General features: G+C 42.9%; 1 pseudogene; it reads left to right on the forward strand.

Moving 5' to 3' along the window:
• Window positions 1–4,840: 4,840 nt before the first annotated feature.
• LOC135536100 (mitochondrial adenyl nucleotide antiporter SLC25A24-A-like) overlaps window positions 4,841–5,000 on the forward strand; it is an 11,935-nt pseudogene continuing 11,775 nt past the window's right edge.

The following is a 5,000-nucleotide window of genomic DNA, read 5'->3' on the forward strand; positions in this document are numbered from 1 at the left end:
GTAGTCAATGGAACCAATGGTATAGTCCTAGTCAATGGGACCAATGGTATAGTCCTAGTCAATGGGACCAATGGTATAGTCTTAGTTAATGGGACCAATGGTATGGTCCTAGTCAATGGGACCAATCGAATAGTCCCAGTCAATGGGACCAATGGTATAGTCCTAGTCAATGGGACCAATAGTATAGTCCTAGTCAATGGGACCAATGGTATAGTCCTAGTCAATGGGACCAATCGTAATAGTCCTAGTCAATGGGACCAATGGTATAGTCCTAGTCAATGGGACCAATAGTATAGTCCTAGTCAATGGGACCAATGGTATAGTCCTAGTCAATGGGACCAATGGTATGGTCCTAGTCAATGGGACCAATGGTATAGTCCTAGTCAATGGGACCAATGGTATAGTCCTAGTCAATGGGACCAATGGTATAGTCCTAGTCAATGGGACCAATGGTATAGTCCTAGTCAATGGGACCAATGGTATGGTCCTAGTCAATGGGACCAATCGGTATAGTCCTAGTCAATGGGACCAATGGTATAGTCCTAGTCAATGGGACCAATGATATAGTCCTAGTCAATGGGACCAATGGTATAGTCCTAGTCAATGGGACCAATGGTATAGTCCTAGTCAATGGGACCAATAGTATAGTCCTAGTCAATGGGACCAATGGTATAGTCCTAGTCAATGGGACCAATGGTATAGTCCTAGTCAATGGGACCAATGGTATAGTCCTAGTCAATGGGACCAATGGTATGGTCTAGTCAATGGGACCAATGGTATAGTCTTAGTTAATGGGACCAATGGTATGGTCCTAGTCAATGGGACCAATCGAATAGTCCTAGTCAATGGGACCAATGACCAATGGTAGAGTCCTAGTCAATGGGACCAATGGTATGGTCCTAGTCAATGGCACCAATGGTATAGTCCTAGTCAATGGGACCAATGGTATAGTCCTAGTCAATGGGACCAATGGTATAGTCCTAGTCAATGGGACCAATAGTATAGTCCTAGTCAATGGGACCAATGGTATAGTCCTAGTCAATGGGACCAATGGTATAGTCTTAGTTAATGTGCTGGAATATTTGCCATGCACAGTATTTGATCCAGGTCTGTAGTGTACATAGTATTTGATCCAGGTATATACTGTACATAGTATTTGATCCAGGTATGTACTGTACATAGTATTTGATCCAGGTATGTACTGTACATAGTATTTGATCCAGGTATGTACTGTACATAGTATTTGATCCAGGTATATACTGTAATAGTATTTGATCCAGGTATGTACTGTACATAGTATTTGATCCAGGTATGTACTGTACATAGTCTTTGATCCAGGTATATACTGTACATAGTCTTTGATTCAGGTATGTACTGTACATAGTCTTTGATCCAGGTATGTACTGTACATAGTATTTGATCCAGGTATGTACTGTACATAGTATTTGATCCAGGTATATACTGTACATAGTATTTGATCCAGGTATGTACTGTACATAGTATTTGATCCAGGTATGTACTGTACATAGTATTTGATCCAGGTATGTACTGTACATAGTATTTGATCCAGGTATGTACTGTACATAGTATTTGATCCAGGTATGTACTGTACATAGTATTTGATCCAGGTATGTACTGTACATAGTATTTGATCCAGGTATGTACTGTACATAGTATTTGATCCAGGTATGTACTGTACATAGTATTTGATCCAGGCATACACTGTACATAGTATTTGATCCAGGGCATAGCCTGTACATAGTATTTGATCCAGGTATACTGTACAGTATTTCTGATCCTAGGTATATACTGTACATAGTATTTGATCCAGGTATGTACTGTACATAGTATTTGATTCAGGTATGTACTGTACATAGATCCAGGTTGTACTGATCCAGGTATGTACATAGTATTTGATCCAGGCATATACTCTACATAGTATTTGGATCCAGGTAGTATTTGATCCAGGTATGTACTGTACATAGTATTTGATTCAGGGTATGTACTGTACAGATTTGAGAATACATAGTTTTGATCCAGGTATGTACACACGGCAATTACATTTATAAGCTTATATGAACGTCTCCAGGTCAGTGGATCCCTCCTTCCATGGCAAATCCGCTGTTTTCCCATCGGCTATTGAAATGGTTTTAATGCCTTGGTCTGCAAAACAGCTCTATACTGACATGTTCAACTGTAATTGACAGTAATAATAATACAATCTGACAATATATTTGGAAATAATTACTGTTATATATTTCTGACCAACCAAGAGCAATGTCTGCATATTATGGGCAGACTGATACGCTACCCCGACAAGAAGTGAAATAGCAGCATATTGGTTTATTATAATAAATGTTACGAATAAATTAAATGAGAGTGAAATGCTGTTGCCTTCTCTCTAACCAGTGTGGTTAAAATGTCGGTCTGTATTGGATAATGGCCACAATATTCCACGCACCTTTTGATGTGTGTTCAACGACGGGGTGGGTGAAATGACAACCAGAAGAAGACAATAATGAAATGTGGGATGTCATATTATCCTACCTTCCTCTCCATACTGATCATATATCTCCCTTTTCTTCGGATCAGATAGGACTTCATATGCCCCGGCGATCTCCTTAAATTTCTCCTCGGCGTTTGTCGCCTTGTTTTTGTCCGGGTGCCATTTCAGAGCCTGTTTTCTGTACGCTCTTTTTGATATCCTCGTCGGCCGCTCCTTTCACTATCCCCAGGATTTTATAATAATCTTTCCCCATATTTTCCCCGAAGCGGCCCTGTTGGAGAGAAGAGAACCCGCTGGTAAGCCGACGGACGCTGCCTGTCAGTCAATCCTGCCATGAAAACATATCCAGGGGACAGAGACCCCTCTGATATGGCGGCAAAGTGGAAACTTAACCGCTGCTCTCTGCAACTCTCAACAATAATGTCAGTGTCAGCCAGACACCACACAGTCAGGCAGTTGAACAGTGAACAGCTACAGATAGATTAAGTAGCCCAGCTACGTTTAGAGTGATTACTCAGAGCTGTGGACCCCGTGATATTTATCCACATCCCGATATAGACACACTTTAAACAGCCGTGGCTCCCTCCTCTTGCGCCCGACCCCACCGGTATGCTTTCTCTGCTCGCTGGAATCCAGGGGCTCTTTCTAGAACTTAAACGCTGCTCTAGCACGCCATTTCACAGATTCGACTCTTTTTTGGATTCATCTGTTGAGGTGCAAAGATTCCGTTTTTATGCCTATATTTCTGTTTAAACACCCACCTATATATGGATTTGAAAAGAACATTGTAACAGGCTTAGCAGGTTATTATAAGCCTTATAATGACGGGCTGTGGTTTGCTTAGAGGACAAGACAGGGAGTCGATTGAATTTAAATGGAGAAATAGTCTTTTGGTGTCTTTCCATTCAAGTCATCAGCTATGGTGTTAAGAGGATCCAAATCCAGAGCACTGGCCTCACGTCAAATCAAATGTATTTATCAAGCCCTTCTTCTGACATCAGCTGATATATCAAAGTGCTGTACAGAAACCCAGCCTTAACCTCCAAACAGCAAGCAATGCAGGTGTAGAAGCATGTTACAAGCCTGTCCAAGCTTATAACCTCTGACCTGTACCTAATGAGACAGACACTAACCTCTGACCCATGTGGCCTACTTCCAGGCTTATAGACCTCTGACCTGTACCTAATGAGACAGACACTAACCTCTGACCCATAGGCCTACTTCCAGGCTTATAGACCTCTGACCTGTACCTATCTGACCCGTACCTATATGACCCATACCTCTCTGACCTGTACCTCTCTGACCCAACATGACCCGTAACTGACCCGTACCTACCCGCACCTCCTCTGACCCGTACCTCACCCCGCACTTCTGACCCGTACCTATCTGACCCGTACCTATCTGACCCATACCTATCTGACCCATACTGACCCTGACACGTACCTATCTGACCCGTACCTATCTGACCCGCACCTGACCCGTACCTATATGACCCGTACCTCTGACCCGTACCTATCACACCGGTACCTATCTGACCGGTACCCGTCTGACCCGTACCTGACCCGTACCTACATGACCCGTACCTCTCTGACCCAGAATTCTGACCCGTACCTCTGACCCGTACCTATCACACCGTACCTATCTGACCCATACCTGTCTGACCTACCTGACCCATACCTCTCTGACCCGTACCTATGACCTACCTCTGACCCGTACCTACCCGTACCCTCTGACCCGTACCTCTCTGACACGTACCTATCTGACCCGTACCTCTCTGACCCGTACCTATCTCATAGTGATCCCTTCTTGTTACATAACATAAACAGAACTAGGCCTAAATGACCTCTGACCCATCAGCCTACTATGAGCCTCGTCACAAATGGCACAACAGTAGACCTCCGACCCGAGAGTTAGAATGGGACTTTTTTGTCATGGGTCAAGTCGTCATAGTCTATTTTTATTTGGGGTCCTGGTGGCCCGGCCTCCTCATCTATTTCAGATCAGTTAAATACACTGACTGGACCAGTGGCCAGTCTGTTTGTCTATGCTCAGCACTACACCTGGTGGACAGTGGTGGAAGTGCAGACTCATGTCTTGACAGTAGGGCTATCGCGTCATCGTCATCATGTCTATCGCAGTAGAGGAGCATCTACCGCATTGAAGACATGTTCAGTGCCGGTGCTTTATGACTCAGCGTTCATATGGAGAAAATAAAAAGAAGAAGCACATTACCGTTGCACCTTAATAGCCTGTAGTTGTAGTATTTGTAGAATTGGTGCTTATTTATATTACATTTCAAATTTTGTCATTAAAAATATATATTATTGAAGAATCATGGATCAGTTTCGTGGTTTGTTTGTGAAACTAGACAAGAATAACGACGGGTCTATTTCAGTGGAAGAACTTCATAATGAGATGAAAAAACTGGCATTATGGCTGCAGATCAGAAAGCTCAGGTATTTATTAATTACAATATTTGATAACTAAATATAAA

The sequence above is a fragment of the Oncorhynchus masou genome, unplaced genomic scaffold (assembly GCF_036934945.1).
Source record: "Oncorhynchus masou masou isolate Uvic2021 unplaced genomic scaffold, UVic_Omas_1.1 unplaced_scaffold_5551, whole genome shotgun sequence".
Lineage (NCBI taxonomy): Eukaryota > Metazoa > Chordata > Actinopteri > Salmoniformes > Salmonidae > Oncorhynchus > Oncorhynchus masou.